Genomic DNA, 23,663 nt, shown 5'->3' on the forward strand with positions numbered 1-23,663 from the left:
CTTTACTTGGACTTTATTATTTTTTTCTCACTTGCACTCTCTACTTTTAAAGTCAAATTATTTTTGATACTAAATATTCATTATTTTTTACTTTTCCATGGAAATACTTAAAACTATACTCATATAATTAATTATAGATTGCTTTTTTTTTTACCATCTGGATCAGCTATATGGTTTATCTAGTCTTTTAAATACAGACTTAACTACTGTTCATCAAGGTTTTCAGAAGTTGCATTTAAATGCATCTAGTTTAGCCCTGTTTAGAAGTTTTTCATACTATTTTCATTTACTTTGTTACTCTTGTATTTCTGTCTTTCCATTGTAGCATGGTTCCTTGCTAAGCATAAATGGTAGAGATGATCTCACTCAGTTTCTCTGCTGAATTGGACAGACCCTTCCTATTCAGTATCTTACTTCAGGAGCATTTCACTTTCCCACATGACAGTGTGGTATTATTTATGCCTTTCCATGTTTTTGTCTTTTTTACATATGTTACAAAATTCATCTTTCTGAATTGAGAGATGAGAAGTTGTGTTAGACTAAGGAATTTGTTGGTACTTTGGAAGGGTGTAAGAGCCTCCTGTCCTGGTAGGAGGACCTGAATAGGAAGTGAGTTTTCTTACGTTAGTTAACAAACTTCACAAGTGTGGAGTTTGAGACCTTAAGTACTCCCCTCTGAATAGGAATTCCTTGCCACAAAATAAAGGTTGGGCCATTGCTGGGTAAACTTGAAAGCAGCAGGGTTAGAATAGATCTTTATAAAGAAAAATGTGAATCAAAGGGGAAGAAGACTGGCTAATGCCATAATTCCCTATCTTGAGCAGGTGGAATCTTTTGAAATTCCATTCTCCTTGTGGCGAGAGGAAAAAGAAAATCTACACTGCAATGCTTGTGGAACAGTTTTAAATGTTTACATGAGAATATAGATTTTCCAGAAAAGCGATTTAAGTTTTATTGGTTTAATTCTGCCTCCTATACTAAAGGAAAAATGACTTGGGAGAAATAAATTGATATATGCACATCCATTCATCAGTAGTGATCTCTCTAACAAAGACCATCATTACTCAATCATACTTTCTGAGATGATGGACATAGTTCTATATCTGCATTGTCCAGTATGGTAACCATAGCCACATGTGGCTGGTGAGTATTTGAAATGTGGCTAGTTCGATGGAGAAACTGAATTTTGAATATAATTTAAATTTAATTGATTTAAATTTACATAGGCCACGTGTGACTAGTGGCTGCTATATAGGTATTTTGCTTTTATCAGAAATTAAAGTCTTACAAAGAATTTCTAATCATTTGGTATTCTATAATACATTATCATTTTTTATATTTTCTTTAATATTTGAATTATAATTGCAGTGGAATTTCTTTATAACACTTTCTTAGAGATGAACGTTTTTAATGCTGTTGCTGGAAAGACATTATAACTTTGTTTTATAAGCCTGGGGTAGCAACTTTTAAAATGGACATTTTAAGCAAGACTGCATCTAAAAAGAAAAACACTCTAATGAAAGTTGTAACAATGATGATAAATATTTCGAGAAGTTCAGTTACAATTTCTGTAACACATCTTGCAGTACAAAATATAACCAACCTACAAAAATGCTCACTAGCCTTGAGTCCCCAAAGCTGATTTTGCTTCCAAAGCACACATCAGATTTTAAATCATATTTTAAAGCTCTGCTCCCAGGGCCTTTTTAGGCATTTAGTGAAAATAAACATTAGGATGCATCATGATATTTTAAGAATATTACTAGTCAGTAATATGATAGACAGAATTATTAGCTAAAATATACTGAGAATTTAAAATTTACATTGATTTTTTTTAAAGTCAACAAATCAGCTCATTTCTTGAGTAAGAAAAGTAGGCTATAGATTATTTATAGGATACTGAACTAGAGACCATGAGGAAGTTTTTAAAATGGAAGATGTAACATTCATCTTTTTAGGAAGTCCATTTATTGTCTTTGAACATATCCTTTGAATGGGTAGGATTCAGATAAGAGGAGAGAGGAGACTTCTTTTGGCAGAACCTTGGACAAGCTACTCACAGTGTCCTTCCTACTGCAAAAACAACTAGATTCTAGATGGAAGGTATTTCTAATGAATTATTTGAATGGGAAAAAATTTTTTGGATATCTTCCTGACCTCCAAACCAAAAAATTAAAATGTGTGTGTGAAAGGTGGAGTTGCGACAAGGAGCAAACAGTAACATTTCGTAGGAATGACAAGATTGAACTGGATGAGTTTGTATTGCAGGGATGCTGTTGGAAGGATAGCAGTCATATGCTCTGTTAAACTTCTCATAAACCTAACCTTATTAAGAGAACAGGAAGACATAACAACCACATCTGTAGACCCAGGTTTTTGGTCTCCTTTGATGTCTTTTGGTGTCTTCAATTAGGTAGTCAACCACTTGCATACTGCCAGGTCTATTTTCAGAAAGAAGGTCTATCCTTGCTAAAAAGCCAGTGTTCTGTGTGGAGAAAATATGGTCTTCCATTAAGGGATTGCTACAAATCACAGTCCTCAATGTCCTTGTAAAATATCATTTCTGATATCTCCATGTCTGAGAAATAGTTTTCATCATGGCCAGTGACCTCTGAGTTCTGAATCACTGCCTCAATTTCTTATGTATTTATTGATGTATTTCTAATTTACCTATCCAAATTTTTATTATGAGAATTTGAAATATACTAAAAACTAGAGAGAATGGTATAATGAACTTTCATACACCTATTCCTACCTTCAACAACTATCATCTCATGGATAATTTTGTTTCGACATATCCCTATTTCCACTTCCCACCCCCACCCCAAATTATTTGGAAGCCAGTTCCAGACATGACATAATTTCATTCTTTAATATTTCAGCAGATATCTTTATAAGATTAGGACTTGTTTGGTTTTTTTTTAGGACTTGTTTTTTAACTGAAAAAAATGAATCACACCTAAAAAATGAACCACATATAAAAGTCAGTATTTTCTTATTGTTATCAAATATGCACAGTCAATATTCAGATTTTCCCAATTGTCTCTTAAATTTTTATAATTACTTTTTGCTGTTTGAAACAGAATACAAGTAAGACCCATACATTGCAATTGGTTATTTCTCTTCTCTTTTACTCTGTAGGTTTCCCTTCTATCTATTTTTCCTTTTTGTTAAGGAAACTGGATTATTTGGGTGGTAGAGCGCTCCATAGTTTGTATTTGCTGATGCCTTCCTGTGGAGTTGTTTAATAAGCTCCTCTGCCCCATATCTTTTCTACTAATTGATAATTAAGATTAGGAACTTGACCAAATGCATTTGGAGGAGGCTGAGCAAGACTACTGGTTCTCCCTCTTTTTGTGATGTTAACAGATATTGATCATTGTTTAGATCTACTTATTCCTTAGAGTTAAGGAATACCCAGCCTTGGGAAGTTTCCTCACACATTTGCCCTGATCAGTACGCTGCTAAATTCTCAAGTGGGACCCTGCAGGTCTCAGGAGATCTTTCTCTATACAGTAGCTCTCTGCCGGGTGCTCCGTCCTGGGAACCATAGCCACCTTATCCTCCCATACTTTCAGACCTGCTTTGTCAACTCAGGGAATTTGCCACTCTTGAGTTACCATCACTGTGACTCTGCTAAGAAACCCTCAAGACTGTAAGCAGGGCAAGCAGAAGATTCATCTCCTTAGCTTCTCATTTCTTAGGGATCTTGTTGTTGCCTGATGTCCATGTCTTAAAAAAACCATTTTTTTGTATTTTTTGTCATTGTTGCTATTGTTGTTGTTTTAGGAAGGAGGGTACACATAGCCCCTCTTAGTCCATTTTGGCTAGAATAGAAAGTCTCCTCAGTTGTTTCCAAAAATGGTGAGCTGTAGCTTATTAATCCAAACACCATCTTAATACGAAACTCAATATTTAAAGCAAACTGAAAAAGGTATGTGTGTGTGTGTGTGTGTGTGTGTGTGTGTGTGTGTGTTTCCTTTGGAATACTGTAGACTTAAATCCATGAGTGCAACTTTCAGGACCTCTTTTTTATAATTTTTTAAATTATTGATTGATGTATAATTAGCATTAGTTTCAAGAGTACAGTATAATGATTCAGCAGTCTTATACATCATTCAGTGCTCATCATGATAAGTGTACTCCTAATAACCTTTATTTATTTCACCCAACCCTCCACCTACCTCCCCTCTGGAAGCCACCAGTTTGTTCTCTGTATTTGAGTCTTGTTTTTTTTTTTCTCTTTTTTTCCCTTTGTTTTGTTTCTTAAATTCAACATACAAGTGAAATTACCTGGTATTTGCCTGACTTGTTTTACTTAGCATTATGCCCTCTAGATCCATCCATGTTGTTGCAAATGGCAAGATCTCATTCTTTTTCATGGCTGAATAATATTCCATTATATGTGTATACCACATCTTCTTTATCCATTCATCTATCAATGGACATAATTTGGGTTGCTTTCCTAATTGGGCTATTGTAAATAATGCTGCAATAAACATAAGGGTGCATATTATCTTTTTGATTAGTGTTTTCATTTTCTGTGGGTAGATACCAGTAGTGGAATTGCTGCATCATATGGTAATTCTATTTTTAATTTTTTGAGGTACCTCCATACTGTTTTCCATAGTGGCTGCACCAACTTGCATTCCTACCAACAGTGGAAAAGGGTTCCTTTTCCTCTAAATCCTCACCAATACTTGTTGTTACTTGTGTTTTTGATTTTAGCCATTCTGACAGGTATGAGGAGATACCTCATTGTGGCTTTGATTTGCATTTCTCTGATGGTAAGAGATGCTGAGCACCTTTTCATGTGTCTTTTGGTCATTTATGTGTCTTCTTTGAAAAAAATGTCTATGCAGGTCCTCCGCCCATTTTTAAATTGGATTATTTGGGGATTTTTTGGTGTTGCATTGTAGGAGTTCTTTGTAGATTTTGAATATTAACCCCTTATCAGATATATCATTTGTAAATATCTTCTCTGATTAAGTAGGTCATCTTGTTGTTTTGTTGGTGGTTTCCTTTGCGTGCAAAGCAACTTTCAGGACCTCTTGCTGACATTTTCCCTCAATTATGTTTTTCCCACAAGATGAGTCTTATTTTATATTTTATTTAGAGGCAATTTTGTGGTTCATTCATCATTTCTTCAATGAACATTTTTGAGTACCTACTGGGTATTGTATAAAGTATTGGAGATACAGTATTGAATCAAACAGTATTTATCCCCTTAAAAATCTTTCAATTTATTTTCCCACTGAAACTTGTACATGAATGCTCATAACATCTCTATTAGTAATAGCCCTAAACTGGAAATACCAAATGGTTAAACAGACTATGATATACCCATGGTATGGAATACTGGTTAATGGTTAAACAGACTATGATATACCCATGGTATGGAATACTACTCAGCAGTAAAGAAGAATGAACAATTGATAGGGCAACAAGTTGGCTAAACCTCAAGGAAATTATGCTGAGTGAAAAAAGTGTATCTTAAAAAGTTACATTATTGCTTATTTCCAATTATACAACATTCATAAAATAATGTAATTATAGAGTTGGAGGACAGATTAGACAGGGTAAGGGAGAGAGTAGGTGTAGACATAAAGGGTAGCACTAGGGAGTCTTGTAATAGTACAGTTAAGTGTCTTGATTGTGATAGTGGTTTCTCAAAGCTACACATGTGATAAAGTTGTATACGGCTAGACACACATACCCATACAAACACAAATAAATACATGTATACAGCTGAAATATGAATGAACTATGCATTATATCAATATCACTTACCTGGTTTTGATATTGTAATTATGCAAGATCTTAACAGTGGGGCTAGGGATAGGGGCTAGGGAAAGGGTACACACAGATAGTATATTTCCTTGCACTTTCTTGTGAATTTTTAAGTATTTCAAATTTTTTTTTTTCCTGAAAAATCTTGCAGTTTCATGAAGGGTACAGGGAACCAAATTGCCAATTACAACACACTATAATAATACTCAGTTAAGGTGTGGTAATACAGAGTATATATATATATAGAGAGAGAGAGAGAGGAATGCCTTGCTCCCATTCCCAAGTCAAGAGACAATGTCTCTACTACTCCCTTGTTTCCTAAATGGTCCCAGTCAGGTCCTCTGCCTCTGTTTGAGGGGCATGTGTTAGCAGTAATGGAACTGTGGCATGCTCGTAGTTGACCCTCCCTGACCTCCAGTACCCATGGTGATATGCCCTGCTCATTGGGGCCTCAGTAAAGTACCAACCATGACAAGGCAAACATTTTAACAGGAGTCTCATGTTCTCACAACACGTTCAACTGTAAGTTCAAAGACTCATTCCAGATTTAATTACCAACGATTTTGGATTACACAGAGCTTTGGTTCTTCTCAAGCGCTATCCTGCCATCAGCACCTTAGCCAAAGCTTTACTCTGACCATTGAGAAATAGCCTTTGTATGTGAAGATGAACACATAACTGCAGTGAGCATTATGCATGTATTGTCACTTGTTATTATAACTTCCTTTAATTCAGTGACAGATTGTCACATATTTTGAGTTTTCTTAAGTTACAAAAGTTTTTTTCCCTTGGAACTAAGTAGAAAATACATTATTTCTGATATGTTAGGGGACATATTTTAGTTTTGTTGGTCTTTAGTAAGAAGCACTACGAAAGTGCCTCAATATGAATTAATGCTCTTGTCACATTGTGACAACTCAGTTGTCTTAGAATTTTTACCAGGCTGTGTCTAAGTTTCACAAAACCACGAATAGGCAGGTTTAGCACATGTAAGCTGGAAATGTTTTTATTTTATTTGTTGTTGTTGTTGAAGAAATTCACCCCTCCTCTTGGTGTCAGGAAGGCTTCTTTGGGGTTGCCCTTGGACTAAGGAGGGGATCTGAGTCTGCATCTATGTGTGTTATTGGAACATTCCCTGGGCAGAGGTTGTTCGCAGAGTTTTTCATCTATCTGAGTCTCCCTGAATTAGAATCTCAAGGTGTGTGTGTATAGGCAGCTCTGGTTTGCATCATTTACCTTTATCAACATAGTAGTCAGTTTGAAATTACCTACATCTACTTTGTGAAATTCACACTTAGTTCTTTTGAACTCCTCCTTTTTTAAAAAGTTGATGCAGTGGCAGAGTCTTGGTCCATTTTTTTTTTTAATTTTGCTGAGATAGAAATATATATTTTATTTATTTATTTTTAAAAGATTTTATTTATTTGACAGAGAGAGAGAGAGAGAGAGGGTACAAGCAGGGGGAGGGGCAGAGGCAGAGGGAGAAGCAGGCTTCCCGCAGAGCAGGGAGCCCGATGCGGGGCTCGATCCCAGGACCCTGGGATCATGACATGAGCCAAAGGCAGACGCTTACCCGACTGAGCCACCCAGGTGTCCCAAGATAATATATTTTAGATTGAACAGGTCATTTATTATTGATCAGATCCTGAGACTTTGCTTCATTTTTTGTTGTTGTTGTTGTTGTTGTTGTTGTGGCCAAATGTGTACTACTTTTCATTTTAACATTTTATTAATTTTTATTTTCTGAAATAAAAACTTTTTATTTGTGTGCTGAATCCTTTAACACTTTTAAGAAAACGTACAAGTCCCTGTCAATAGTACAGTTGATTTAGAATAGTTCTTGCCTTCTGGTAATTTGTGACTGTGTGGTCCTGATTTTGTTGTATGACCATGGTCTTTTCTGTATCCTGTCCTGTCTCTCTAGATATGAGAAAGTTCATACTTATTTCTTATTTTTTTTTAAGATTTTATTTATTTATTTGACAGAGAGACAGCAAGAGAGGGAACACAAGCAGGGGGAGTGGGAGAGGGAGAAGCAGGCTTCCCGCTGAGCAGGGGCCCCGATGTGGGGCTCGATCCCAGGACCCGGGGATCATGACCTGAGCCAAAGGCAGACCCTTTAATGACTGAGCCACCCAAGCGCCCCCTTTTTTTATTCATTTATTTAAAATGCATTTATTATAAGGGCTCTAAAGGTTACATAACATTCCACATATTCTATACTTTTCCTACAACCTTAAGATTGTACTGTGTTAGTCTAAATCTAAAACACTATTAAATAACATTACAAGCATTTCTTGGAGAAGAATAGGGATTAACAGGAAGCAGTGGATTTTTCATAAATTTGGCAAGCTATTTGGGAAGTGTTTTTTTTTTTTAAAGTAGCTTAAATATCCTTGAAGCATTAATTTTGGAATAGGAGTTGTGTAGGAACCAATATTATTCCTCTACTTTATAAAGAAAGAGACACTGCCATCATCTTCCTTCCTTGCCCTGCATCTGCATGAACAAAGTTGAATTGAATGGACTGGTGCTTCCACCTGCAGCCAAGCCCATCGGTCGCGGGACCAAATCCAACAACAGTAGGAAGCATATGTAGAGCCTTTGACTTTTTCTTCCTCAGTGGGCACATCTAGTAACTCAGCTACAACTGCTGGGCTCCATATTACTGTTAATTCTCAACTGGAATCTGTGTCGTCCACTAGATCTGGGAGGCCATGACTCTGAGCCTGGTCCCAGGGGCCTGTGTGGCCCCTAGTCACAGATATTATATATCCTTTTGTCTCTTTACGGGACTAGGCTTCTGCCAGGTCTCCTTGGATCTTTGAGTGTTGTCTCTATGTCCTCACTCTATGCTGTGGTGTCTTGCAGCATATGATCAGCTTTGGTAATGACCACCACTGCCTGATTTCTAGGTATTCAGATATTGCTTTTTTCTCTGATACGATACCATATTACTTATAGCTGCACATATGACTTAAGCACTCATTGTGCCCTTTGAATGTTGTGCCTGTCTATCTCACTGACTCTTGGTTGGCACCATGGATGGGATCGCCTGTGTTTTTATGATCTCAAATGTGAGTACTGTTCGGCTATTGCTAAACATGCATCGTGCTTCACACCTGTAACAAGGAGAAGGGTCACCGACGTGATGAGTCTCCCCAGTGATTACACCCTAGTAAGGGGTTCATTCACTTTCTTTTTTTTTTTTTAAGATTTTATGTACTTATTTATTTGAGAGGTAGAGAAAGTGAGAGACAGAGCAGGAGCAGAGGTGGGGAGGGGCAGAAGGAGAGGGAGCAGGAGAAGCAGACCCCTCCCTGAGCAGGGAGCTCAATGCAGGGCAGGCCGATCCCAGGACCCCCAGACCATGCCCTGAGCCTAAGGCAGACCTTAACCGACTGAGCCACCCCAGGCGCCCCTCATTCACTTTCTTATATGCTATTTAACTCTTAGTTCCAAAAAGCTTTTTTTGTAACTTACAGTAAGACCGTTCAAGTAAGGGGCAGAACCAAGGCAAGTAATAAAGAGGGGGTGGGGTAAAACTGAACCAGAAAACCAAGGCCCTCCCTAGGAAGCCTGCAGTGGAGTAAACTGAACTTTAGGCCCAAGTGTTCTGCCAATCAGAGAAAAAGGAAGGCATAAAAACTGATGTCACTTCCTGTTAGATCAGAGTGGCACAAAGATTCAGTTCATCTAGAGAGAAGCTCTTGGTTTCCTAGCTGTGTATTTTGGGGAGGAATTGAGTGGCTCATTATAGCAACATTTTTCTATCAGATAATCATATTAAAATACCAGTGCATGTTGCTGAATGTTATCCTTTCTTTCTAGCATGAGATACTTCAAAAAATTATTTTTCAAAATGACTTTAGACTAGTACTGCCCAATTATTTTCTAGTATCCAGAGTAAAAAGTAAAAAGGTACATGTGAAAATAGTAACAATCTATTTCCACTCAGTATATCCAAAAAAATATTGTCTCAATAGATAATCAATATAAATTTTTTTTCTATATTGATTACATTCTTTTTTTTCTTTTTAAACCAAGTCTTTGAAGTCCAGTTTGTATTTTGCGCTTATAACACAACTCAGTTTGGATAAGTCACATTTTGGGGCTCCTGGGTGTCTCAGTTGGTTAGGCGACTGCCTTCATTCAGCTCAGGTCATGATCCTGGAGTCCTGGGATCGAGTCCCGCATTGGGCTCCTGGCTCGGCGGGGAGCCTGCTTCTCCCTCTGGCCCTCTCCCCTCTCATGCTGTTTCTCTCTCTCTCTCTCTCTCTCTAATAAATAAATAAATAAAATCTTAAAAAAAAGAATGGATAAGTCACATTTTGAGTGCTCAGTAGCCACATGTGGGTGGGTGGGGTGGCAGTGGGAAGGGCAACTCTTGTTTGTTGTCATATCTTGGTGATACTTTCAGTATTGAGATTTCTCAGCTGCAGTTATCACCAGGGACCTTGAAAGGAAAATTCATCAGTGTTTTTTGTAATGGGCGGTCATTAATCTAGAAGTTACCATTTTATGTCACCGAAACAAATTTGATGAGAAGAAAAAATAACTTCAGTTATTATCAAGAAAGTGAGCAATTTACTCTGAAAACTTTTGGATGCTTCCTTTCATTTGTTTCATTACTAGTAAATGCACTTATTTATGTTGTCTTGGACATTTTCTTGATCTCTTTTTATGCCACCTGCTTCTTCACACTTCCCATGATTTCGCCAGCTTTTTCTCCTAGGGTTCCAATGGGAATTAGTTTGTAATTTTTCAGAGATACGCATGACTTTCTGCTTGACATACAGTTACTGTATGTAACAATTTCTTTGTTATCCCCTTGTTGAAAACAGATTTGTTGGCTGTCCTCCTCCCCATTAGTGCCTTGTATGGAATAAAGTGTAGCCAATAATGCTTACTGAATGAACACACATATATATGTCTTTTCCTCTCATCTGGAAAGCAGGTGCATGCATGCTTTTGACTCCTTTGGTATATTTGTAGTTACTAGCATAGTGCAGGGTATGCGGTTGATGCTTAATAAATTCTTGCTGACTGGGTCCATGACTTATAGTTGACTTTCCTATCAAACTGTTAAATTACATCCTTGGAAAGAACATCGCTGTTTTCATTTGGAGGAAGAAATGCAAACACTTCCACTACCTTTCCTTGTTGGTTCCTAACTGACTCTGAGAAAAGGAGAGAATCAATGAAAAGAGCACTACTATCTTTGGTTAAATACCAACAAAGTATAATATACAATTTTTGTCAGAAGAAAAAGTATGACTATTGTTACAGGTCCCAAACATTATGATGAAAGAACCTAGTTTGTGGATTTTGGAACCATTCATTCTTTCATTCAATAAACAATTAGTAAACACCTATTATGATTAAGACATTGTGTTGGACACGGGATAAAAGCCTAAGTTTTGACCCTCAAGCTGCTTACATTTTAGTTGGAAAGTCAGATCATGCCAGAGACCTCTTGAAAACATCTGTAAGTTTAAAGAAATCTAGCTACTAATGGGAAAAAGACTCAGCAAGCCTAATTTTCACTCTGTTTTTCCTCCACTGGTGTTGGTTAGTAAGTATTTTTAGAATAAATGTGTAGATAGTGGTTTGTTTTTAAAGAAGTTACATTATTTGGCATTTATTACATTTTATTTATTTTCTTGATTGATTAATTGCAGTTAAATTACCTTAGCATGCTAGAAGAGATTTTATAGATTTTGACATAGGATTAAACAGCATAAAGCATAACTAATGTGGTTTTAGTGGCATGCTATGTATTAAAGCATAAAATTTAAACACACAGTTCATTAGGAATTTTTGCAGTTGTAGTGAATTCAAAAGATTCAGATATTGGAACTCCACCTCCCTGTTGGGGAGGGGCAGGAATTTTATAATTGAAATTATTATAGAAGAGTGTCCTGACATAACTGATTGACTTTAGTGATGTGCCTTGAAAGTTCAAATTCAAGGTGTGCACTTATTTCAGTCAGCTTATTCTGAATGTTTAAATAAGAAATACTATTTCTGGGTATTCTGAATAACTCGTTGTACATTTATTCCTAATAGTGAGCGTTTGGACTAATGATGGATTACTAATGAGCATGTAAATGTACCACCTGATTACATTAATATATGATCTTCCATGACGAGGTCTGAAATGAACATTTCTAGTATGTATTTCTTTTCCCCAAATGGCACTGTGGCGTATACTGAGCAGGACTGAGACAAGGGTGTTTTTCTTAAGAGCCACTGATTTAGTCAATTATCAAAAATCACATTATAATAAATGCTGTTCTAAGAATTTTGATTAACCTTTAAATAAATGTTACTTTGGAAAAAAATCTGCCAAATGTGTTAATGATAAATTGTGAAGTGGTAGTAATTGCAAGTATGGCTTTATGGATAATATAGTTAATTGATACCACCCTCTCAAACATATATAGCACATCAAGCTGTTATGAGGCTGGGTGATAGTAATGGTGTCTACAGCATTTTTGATGCATTGAGGATGACATGAGTAAAATGGAAACTTAGAGTGCTCACCAGGGTCATTCTCTCATGCACATCTGATGCCCATGGTCAAGTAAATTTTTAATGACACATAGTCACTACACACCTTTCAGCCTTCTGGAGAGGTAAGTGTACATTGATCTGTCCTAATTAGCCTTGCAGAGTACTTCAGACATCCCTGCATGAACACTATTATTTAATAAAATGGGAGCTGTTTTTTTCACAAGCTCAGCAGTTGTTTCTTGGATGGCTATATTGTTGTTGTTGTTTTTTAACTCAAGTCTCATGTTCATTCTTGTCTTTGTCTGACAATGTAGTATTAATGTAGCTGCATAAAAAAGTAAGCAAAATCAGGGAATGGGTCTGATTATGAAGGTTCATTGCTATTATAAGAAACCCATAGAGCATACATCCATTCCTTCCTTAATGTATAGGGTGCTGACTGCATAAAATTGCTTGGAAAGACATTAAGGATATACAGGCAATTCTGTTGAGGTGTGCAGTGGGATGCTTTTATGTTTGGAAATAAAAATGGTTCTGGAATATCTGATTTGCAAAATAAAAAGTAGCCAAAGCAATTTTTTAAAAGATTATTTATTTATTTGAGAGAGCACAGAAGGAGAGGGAGAAGCAGACTCCCTGCTGTGCAGGGAGCCCGATGTGGGGCTGGAACCCAGGACCCTGGGATCATGACCTTAGCCAAAGGTAGATGCTTAACCGACTGAGCTACCCAGGCACCCCACCAAAGCAATTTTTAATTGCTCTAGATTGGAACACTTATGTAGGGACATCTACTTTTCCTTTTTTAAGAGTTTAGTTTTTATCTGAGTTTGGGGTCTATAACATCTTGAGTTTGTTCATAGATGGAGTGAATCAAGTGTTGTTTATTTAGCCAATAGGATTTGGAGGTAGGGGAATTTTTACTATGGATTCTTCTTCTGTTTGCAAAGTTACTCAGTTACAAATGGGATACAGACCAGATGGTGTTAAATCCCATTCCAAGGATGAAGTCTACAGCCAGAACTTCTTAGAAGCATGAATATCACTTGGTCACGTAGTTCACTGGTTACTGGATTTATATCCTCTTAAGAAAATGAAAAAGAAAAAAAAAGAAAGTGAGTAAGAGTGGGTTCCTGTTGATCTGTAGGGCTGGCCATTGATGACAATGTTTGGAGTTGCCTTTGTGCTCATGCAAATCAGACATCTCTTTCTGCTGTTTCATGGCCACCAACTTGGCTCTCAGACTCCACAAATGCCTCCTTTACCTGCTTGCTCATAACTGAAGTTGCATAATGAGAGACTAAAATTTTTAGATTTTGCAAATATCTCTAGAAATGGCAACGTTTTGTTTAAATCAGATCCATAGAACTCAGTATGAATGAGCTTACCAGCTCTTTCTGGACAACAGGATTTGAAAGTGGGGTGGGTAGAGAAACAGGAGGACACTGGGTAATTAGGGAGTAAAAGGACCTGCCTTGTGGGCATGAAGGGGACAAGAGGGATGAGATGAAAGGCTCTGAGTAGGGAGGCTTAGAACAGCAGAGGACCAGATGTACTTTCTTTACAATATAGGAAAACCTCTAGAAATGGCAGGCTTTCTAAATATAATTTTAAAACAGAATTTGTTTTCGATTTTATTTAGGTATGAAATTAGTAATTTCATTGTTAGATATTCTCCTTGAATTGCCTTGTTCATTTATTCAGGATGCATTTACTGAACAACTCCTATGGACTAAATAGTGTGTTGGAAAAAGACAGGATTCCCATCCATAATGTTTTATTAGTCTCTCTGCTTTTGGCTATAGGTAATAGAAAACCCAATTCCAAATGGCTTTAGTACAGGGGAAATTGGTTGGTTCACACCACTGAAAGTCCGGGGGCAGGGTGGAATTCAGGAACATTGTAGTCCAGTGATTTTGACTCTGTTTTCCTTCCATTCTTTCCCCTCTCTGTGGGTCAGGCTTCATCAGTGGCTAGTAGCAAGATGGCTATCAAGTGAAAGGGGCTATTTCAGAGGCTTTTTGAAGGGCAAGAAGAGCCTTCTCAGAAGCTTCAAAGAAACCTCTTCTTGGATTTTATTAGCACAAGAGACCAAGATTATACAGGCAATTAGAGGACTGGTGGATGCAGATATATGGGTTCTGTGACAGCAATGGGGGGTATCTCCTCTAGACTGGTAGAGATGGAGGATTCAGAGAAGAATTCCTTGAAGACATTCTACCCAAACTAAATCCAAGAGGATGAGAAGGAATGAGGAGCTGGGGAGGGCATGTAGGGAATGAGGGAAGTGGGTGCAAAGACAGAAGCAAGAAGGTACACTGGCACAAAATCAGCTACCTTTACTTATTCTTCAGGTCTCAGCTTCACCTTATCTTCCCACAAGGTTTAACGGAGCCTTTCATGGCCTCACACTTCCTTGTATTTATCCCATCTTAACATTCACCCACTTCATTGTTATTCATTCAACTGCCTGCTTTTCTTCCCTAGACTCTGTGAGGACAGGGTCCATGGTCTGTCTAATTGCCCCTCTGTTCCTGGCGCCTAGCAAATCATCAACAGTTGATAAATATTCATTAAATGTATGAATGAATGAAGGATTTATTATTATTTTGTTAAATGACAGCTTTTAGACCTGTTCCTTCCTACATTGATCAAAATGATAATAACTTTCATGGCCCTGATTAGACTTCTTATAAATAGTCATAAAATGTAGGCAGTAAAACTGAGTCTTGATTTTGAGGAGTTTTTGATTCTCATATGATCTAACCATCTTGAATAGAATTTTCTTGAGCATAATTACATGTTTTCATACACTGTATAATCCCAAAGCAGGATGATACCTTAAAAGTCATCAATACTCTTGTTTGTTGGATGGATGAGTGTTTGTTTATTGGAAGACAGAGTCTTTGCTCATTACATCCTTCAAAAGATTAACCTCATATGTATAAAACTCCAGCATGGGTGAGTTTCTGATGTTTCTTCTACTTTTATGATTTTTGAAATTTCTTTTTTTTAAAGATGATTTATTTATTTATTTATTTATTTGAGAGAGAGAGAGAGAGAGAGAGAGAGAGAGAGAGCTGGGGAGGGACAGAGGGAGAGGGAGAAGCAGGCTCCCTGCTGAGCAAGGAGCCTGATGTTGGCTTGATCCCAGGGTGCTGGGATTATGACCTGAGCCGAAGGCAGACCCTTAACTGACTGAGCCATCCAGGCACCCCGATTTTTGAATTTTATAATTAAATGATTAATACATGATTTTATTGAAATTAGTCAGAAATTACCTTTCTCTTTGCTCTGTTTTGTGTAATATATTAATCATAGACCCTGGGAGTTGGGAAAAGATTTTGCTAGATTCCACTACAATACATTTTCCACTGAAGTTTTAAATTAAACCTCATATTGAAATGAATTAATGAAAAGATGTTTCTGGATAGAGTTGTGTATGGTACCTGTTGCTCATTATCATCAGTATTATAATTTGCAAATATAAAACATACCAAATATTGAAGTATGAAATGTTTAACTTGAAGAAAATGAATAGAAGAACATATAATGATTTCTCCTGATGAAATCCAGTCCAAAATTCTGTTTGTGATATTAAGGGTGTTTGTGGGGCAGCAGGGATGTGTATTGGGCCTCTAAAGACCTCTAAGGCAAATCTTGTTTTCCCCAGAGTACGTCCTAAGTCCATCTTACATTGTCTTTCTGAACACTTTTTAAGTTTATATACCCTTATGAGCTTAAAATCTCTTAATTTAATGTATTCCTTTGGATGTCATCTAGACAGAATGGTTTTATTAAGGCCTTATTTTTAAGCTTATTAGGTTTCTTCAAGTTAAAAAAAACTAAAACATGGAAATCATTGTTTCATTAATTATGAGTAATTTTTATACATTTTAAACCCTACCTGTTATACATTCAGGACACTTCCCAATGAAAAACTTTTTTGAGTAGTGTGTGGAGCATCACACAGATTTATACCCTAAGATTTCTGCTTCTTAGAAGAAATTGTGGGGCAAGGTAGACATGACAGTAATAATAAAAACTGCAAAAATGTTACCACTTCATTTAAAATTTAGCATCTGGTATCGTCATTAAAGATTACACTTTCCTTTAGATAAAGAAATGTCATTTCTGTAGTAAGTTTTTATTGTCATTAAGAATCAACTTTTTAAAGATAAGTTGTGATTATGCAGTTACATGTAAGAAATAGATCTTTCTAACTTTTGTTTCCCATGTAATCATCTTGCATGATAGGGAGAAGGCACATTTCTCTCATTTAAGGGAACAAAGGGGAAGTGTTATTTGAACCATTCCGAGGTATGGTTGTTTCAGACATCCTTGTTTTATGAGCTTGGGAAGGAGAAGGAAATAACCTTTATTGAGAAGCTTTTTGGAGCTAGAATCGCAGAACTGGAAGAAATATTTAGAAGGTGTCTGGTCCATGCCTTTTCTTCTCAGGGAAGGAGGCTTGGGCTTGTCAAGGTGAAGGGACTTGCCCTGAGCCATGCATAATTAATGAGCCTGAGAAGGGATGGGGCTCCTGCTGGCGTCTTTTGCTCCTCACACTTATGGATGTGCTTCCCACAATGTGCCTGTCTCTTGGATTCTTTAGAAACTTAACCAGGTGTGAGAAGCAAAATCCTTTTTGCATGAATTCATTAAAAAAAATACTACCCTGGTTTTTAGTTTTACAGAGTGGAGATGTATTGACTTCAGAAAACTAAGGCGTTAGGCCCTTCAAATTTGAAATTAAATCTACTCATCATTTAAAAAAACAAAACAAAACTTCTTTAGAAAACTTTTCCTAAGTTCACCAGAAGCCCAGGCTCCTCCAGGGAAGAAAGCAGGTTGAGGCTGTTCGGTGGGCTGTGCATTGTGCTGTTCTTCTCCGAGAGCTCGGGAGATTGGCATTACTCCGCAGTCGTGTCACAGCCCAAAGTCATTTAATGCCTCCTCTTGCGAGGCCAGGATTCCACGCCCAAGTGCATTTAGTAGGTCAGTACAGTAATTTTAAATGTCTTTCTTTCAATCTTTTGCCATCTTCAATTATACCTTTCCACCCTACTATTTGTGTAATTTTCTTCTGTCTGAAGTCTCTTTACTGTTGTTCTCTATTGCACAGCATGACAAATTACCCATCAAACCATATCTTTTCAGCCCAGAAATGCGCAATAACACAGAGTCATGGCATTATCGCATGTTGTGCACTTTATTTCCTCACAGTTCATTCAAGTGTGTCACTTTATTTTCCTGGCTTCCTTTTGTCATCATGGAGATTAACCATTTTATCCTTCCTAAACTTTAGAAACAATTAGAATTTCATTATAGTGGAAGGAAGCTGAGAGTGAATGCTTGCTCAGTACTATAAGGAGTATACTTTTCATATTACCGGTGGTAAAATTAAAGTCATGAATCCTGAGTCCTTTTCGATGGAGAGACTTTAGGGGTTATTATACAGCTGAGTAACCCTGGCTCTGGACAAGAGAATTATTTGAGCCTGTGGCCACCAAACACATTAACGGTTAAGAAACCATTTAGTGTGACATTGAATACCTGATTCTTCTGTTCTCCTGAGAATTACAAAATTCCCTGGGGCCCGTGCGTTCTGTACACAAAATCTTTTTTTTTTCCCCTCTTAACTTTGGCTAAATACCAATATTGTACAGTGTGCAATGAGATACAATAGACATTGCAAGTATGTGTTAGAAAATCAATTGGAATTGATGCTCTAATCAGCAGGGCTGCAGCTGGTATGTAGACACATCAGTGGAAATGGTGATTAAGATCGTATTCAGAAGCATTAAAAAAACCCCACAACACTTAGATCACTGTTCAGATAGATTTCTATTTTACTGGGGTAGTGATGACTTGGGTAGCCAGTGATACTTCTAGATTCTGCTAGATTAATTTATAAGATGTTTTAATAATCAATGTATTTTATATGTTACATTTATAGTTTATTTTTGATTACATATTTATAGGATATAGGATACTGGTTGTTGGTAAACAAAAATTTCAAAGTTCTTTTGCCACAGTCAACTTGAAGCCTGCTAGATACTAAATACAAGCTGCCCCAGAGAGAGGAAAGGGGTGTGGTGACAGTTTAGCTTTAGTCCCAAAATACATTTAGTGAGGAGATTGAGAGGGCAAGGGGGGAGGAGGAAAAAGGGAAGGTGATGAAGGGAAAGACACAGAGACAGAGACTGAGAGACAGAAAGAGAAAGAGGGAGGGAGAGGATGACAATGAATGTGAAATACTCTGGAGGAGAAAAGCCAGTAAGAATCATGGGATGGCAAAGGAGGTTTTCAGAATTTAAAGAAATGGAACAATAGCTTTCTTACCCAGGCATTTCCTACCCATGAGCAAGTAATTAGCTAAAAATATTAGCTAAACAATTCTTCTGGGGAAACTTAAGGATGAAAAGAGGTTTGAACTAGAAAGGGTTGGTTGCTTTCATAAAATTCTTCATTTTCTAATCTAGATTCACTTTTCCTGTGAACACCTTTAGGCTGTATTGAAAATATAGTGATTGAAAGTTGAACCATATACATAATTTTTATAAATAGAGTGTTTTTATAAGTAGAGAATAAGCTGGGTGTTTAAAATAAATCTAGGAACAGAGGTCTTGCCTTTTTATCTCTACATTGTCTTTGACGTTTGGCAAAGGTCTAGTCTAGAAGTATCAAAGCCCAACTAGATGATGGAAGAAGGGCACCAAAACTGTGGAATGTGAATGTCTTTTAGAAATAGTGGCCATTAGAGAAAAGGCAAGCTATTGATATTATCCAAAGCTTGGGATTTCATGAAGGCAAACTGCTATTGAGAGAAAAAGGCTGGTACTTTAAGCACTTGACGGTAGTTTTTTTAAACTATAAAACACATCAAGCCTTCCCCTATATGATTTTAAGTAGCAGCCATTAAAAAAAAGAAAGGGAAAGTGAGGGGATTCTGGGGAATGAAAGAGGAAATAGCAACAAAATTTAAAACTGCAGAGAACTTCCTAGTTTTCAGATTACCTTTAAATATATTTTTCCCTGTGTTCGTCACAAACTGCCTGCAGATAAAATAGAACAGGAGATATTAAAGTGTTTTTAATAGATGGAGAAAACAAGACTCAATAGCAAAGGGACTTACCTGAAGCCACATAAGCTAGTGGACAAAGCAGTGCTTGAACTGAGGTCTCTAGAACTCTGCTGTCCAGTGTGGCAACCACTAGCCAGCCACAGGGGGCTACTGAGCATTTGAAATGTGCTTAGTCCTATTTGAGATGTGCTGTGAGTATAAAATACATATCAGATTTCAAAAACTTACTACAACAAAAAAGAAATATTTTACATTTGTGGACATGTTGGGTTAAATATATTATTAAAATTAATCTGTTTCTACTTTTTAGTATGGCTGCTAGAAAATTGAAAATCGCTTACGTAGCTTGTATTTATAGCTTGCATTATATTTCTATTGCTATTCTAGGCACCTTCTCTGGTATTCTTCCAGAAAATAAAGGGAAGGAAAACAGGAGGGAGAACTGGCTATCACAGAGTTTGAAGGATTCATTCTTCAATGATAAAAGTGTCTTAATTTTATTTATCATTTCAATTGAAATCAACTCAATTAGAAAAACCCATTGAGTATCTACTATTTATAAGGGTGGTTGTACACATTACGTTCAGCATATTTTGAGGAGAAGGGCAAAAGATCCTGACAGAGGGAGAGAATGTCTTTTCTGGAATTCTCTGAGCAGATCCACATGAGAGCAAGCATACAAAAGATTCATTAGACTTTGTCATATCTGTTCTAAAGGAACCATAACTAGTGTAGATGTGAAAAACCCGAGATTGTTTTGGCTGGGTGAGTACGCTGGTCTCATATCCTCAAGGGCACTTTGGCAGGCGCACGGAGGGGCGGATATGTGGTCTGTCCTACGGCGCATCCAAGCGGACACCGTACGCACAGAGGAGGACCTTGGCTGAGGACAAATGAGTGAAACATATTAAAGAAGAGCTATATAAAAAACACAGCTCAGAGTAGGAAAAAAGGAAATGTTGAAAAACTAATGAACCATAAGATCTCTATAATAGTCTCTTAATAGGTACATTGTTGAATAACACTGGTGTGTGCTAGGTTAGGTATAACTTGTTATATCCGATTTCATGAGCCATATGGCAGTGTACACCTAGTTCTTGAGGAAAGGACTGAACCTACTGTTGTCACTTAGAACACACCCTAGTAATTACTGCTACAGATTCCAGTCTCAGAAAATATTAATATTTTTACAATAACAGTTTTCAAAACCTGGAGTGCAACAAAGGGAAATTGAGCGATGATTGCAATTTTTCAAGGTTTGTGCGGAAGGGGGAAAATACACTTGTGTGATATTTTTAATGAAATTCCACTTTTAAAATTCTAGATCTATTTGAAATCTGTCATTTTAAAATTAATAACTGTTTTCCTTTAACGCAGTCTGTGTAAAGAAACGCAATCCACTTTTGAACAGTTCCCTGCCTTCCCAGATACATGGAAATTCACTACTGTTGCTGACAAACAAAATGCCACAAGATTTGTCATACAAATCACATTATAAGAGGTTCCAAAAACTTGACAACGTTGACAGTTGTTTTCAGCAAATGGCTGCTTTACTCTGTACTGTCAATGTTGATGTCCTTGTGCACATGTAAAAGAGCAATGTGATTAAGGCAAGCTTGTCCACGCTATATCTGAGCCAAGTTTTCCGTCTCCGCGTGGCACTGAAAGATTGCTCAGCTGTTGCAGATAAGGCAGGAATAGCTAGCAGATTTCTGCCATTTAAAAAAAAAAAACATTCTCTGGGCATGCATTTCTGTAGGAATTTACCAACATCTGCTGCTGACCTAAAGTTTTCTATAGAAGTGGCATATTTAATTTATACAAGTAATTCACAATGGTATTGGTCAAGCCTGATTTCCTTGGGAAATAATGAGTTGCGTCCACCAAGAAGAAATGGGTTGAAGTTTAATAACATGTATTTTCTCTAAGTTGTCATTGGAGCTTCAGCCCTCATACTTTTTTGGCCCATCTTACATTTATTTTCTGCATGTTCTCTAAATTATATTTCGGCAGAGAAACTTTTTAGAAGGAAGAATAAAGAGCTAAGAGGTTTTGGTGATTCCACAGAAGGCCTACATTTCACACTTATCTTTTTTTTATAGGCTCTCTGAAAATGTTTGATTTTTGGGAAGCTAATTTATTCTGGGAGAATTTTGTAGTTGAATTTTAGTGTGATTTAAAATTGTCATATGTGCTATCCTCAAAAGAACATATAGGATTTAGGTATTTCCCATTGTCAGTGTAACTTGATAACCTCTCATTATTTTGATTTTGGACATCATTTGTTTACCATTTCATTTGCCACTGCTCAGTTTTGAAATATGTTCTCAGTATGTTTACATTCTTTTAATTCAGTTTCTTTTGAAATATGAAGGCTCCTCAGGTAAAAATACAAAACCTAAGTTAGTCCTGACAATTCAGACCTGTCTCGTAATGCATTTGTTATTTGATTCATCTATTCTTACTCTTGGTCACCTAGTACAGCTGCATGCTTTAACTGTCTGACTTGTCTTTGAAAATCTTAAGCCACATTCTTTGGAACAGTTGCTTCATGTTGGTTGAAATTCTCTGTGGCACTTTTTTCCATTCACAGGAGCCAACAGCCACCATAGGAGGCACATAGTTTCCAAGAACTTAGGCATGGTGCATGATTCCTGAATCTCAACAATTTCTTGTAAGAATCAGAATACCATGTATAGTGTCTGAAACCTTTGTGCTCTAAATTATAATAAAAAAACATACATTTATAGTGTAAGGTTAAATTAGCATACATAATTTTTATATGTTTTCAATTCTTGAAACTAGTAAAGGCACACAATTTGAAAACCCACCAATAAAATAAAATTAACCCAGTGGCCCAAGCAAGTAATTAGCTAAAAATATTAGCAAAAAATTCTTTTAGGAAAAATTAAGGATAAAAAGAGATTTGAATTAAAAAGGGTAGTGGCTTCTGAAACAACTCTTTATTTTCTAATCTAGATCCACGTTTCCCTGTGAATACCGTTAGATTGTACTAAAAATATAACAATCGAAAGTTCAAGTTTTAAGTTCCAAATTACTGCCTTTCAGATCCAGTGAGGCATCTAAAAAATGGGTCAAGGTAACAATGCATAATTTGAAAAGTTAGCAAAAAGTTGCTAATGGAAATAAAGTAAAAACCAATATAAGTGTATAACTTTTAATTCCTGTCTTATTTCCATTGTCAATTAAACATATTAGGAAGCAGAAATCCTTGTGAAATATTTGCCACAGCTAGCGTCTTTATTTTCATGTGGCCAAGGGAGAAGAAAGGAGAAATTTCCCATAGAGTGTTTAGATCCTCTGATTAAGCAATTGATTAAAAAAATAAAAAACATGAGTGGTTTATAAAGAAAAAAAGAGTTGGAGTAAATACAGAGAAGCAAAATATGTATCAATAGAGAAGAGCATGCAGGTGGGAAAAATATGGACATGCTCTTTTTCTTCCTGCTGATTTTCATTTTCACAAGTTTTAATTTTATATACTTCCATTAGGTTTATATTGATAATGACTTTTTATACCTGGATAACAGCTTTTGTACTGGAAATAAGATAACAATGTCTTATTTAGGAGATTTAGGAATTTCCGGTCTCAGCCTCTTATTTAATTTTGACTTTATTTTAAATTCCAGAAGTGCATCATTTGTCTGGAACCCAGATCTTCTGGCTGCCATTATCTTCCCAAAGACTTCGGTTCAATCCATTTATACTTATGTCATTGATAGACAAAAGCAAAGAGTGTGATGGAAATAAAACCATTATTTGTGTGTACAGAGTAAAAAGAAATTCCTTTTTCTTGGTAAATACTTGTAATCATGCTCTTCAGTACACATCTGAGTCACCTCCAGACACAATGGCAGGAGAGAAGTGAAGATAAGTTGTTTTTCATGGACTTCTGTGAGCTATCAGAAATATATCATGTAAGTAGCTCAAACAATTGCACTTCCCATTACCCTATCACTTCCCAAGGCCATAAAACTCCAATTTGCAAGGTGACTGGATTTTACTGGTGGATGAAGGAAGATGTGACTGTTTCTCATTTGCTTTTGAACTTTCTCATGTTGCTGAGAATTTCATGAGACATAAGTGATGTCATCAATCATGTTATAAATACTTACATGAAAATTTTATTATGTTTTTCAGGGGTTGCAAGATGAAATCCCTTTTACTGAATATTTCTGGCATTCAGGGATATTTTACTGGTAGTTTGGATTCTTTGTCATTTGGGTATGCTGCGAAAGATTAGCCAGTGTTT

General features: G+C 36.6%; 1 long non-coding RNA gene across 3 annotated transcripts in view; it reads left to right on the top strand.

Annotated features, from left to right (window-relative positions):
• Window positions 1-23,663, top strand: part of LOC113928671 — a 105,703-nt gene that overhangs the window by 15,690 nt on the left and 66,350 nt on the right. Inside the window, exon 4 of one of the 3 annotated variants that reach the window (XR_004820062.1) lies at window positions 23,041-23,142. The exons of the other annotated variants lie outside the window; for them this stretch is intronic. This is a non-coding gene — a long non-coding RNA (uncharacterized LOC113928671). Of the gene's footprint in view, window positions 1-23,040; window positions 23,143-23,663 lie in introns of those variants that run through there. 3 annotated transcript variants of the gene reach the window in all.

The sequence above is a fragment of the Zalophus californianus genome, chromosome 5 (genome assembly GCF_009762305.2).
Source record: "Zalophus californianus isolate mZalCal1 chromosome 5, mZalCal1.pri.v2, whole genome shotgun sequence".
NCBI classification, from domain to species: Eukaryota; Metazoa; Chordata; class Mammalia; order Carnivora; family Otariidae; genus Zalophus; species Zalophus californianus.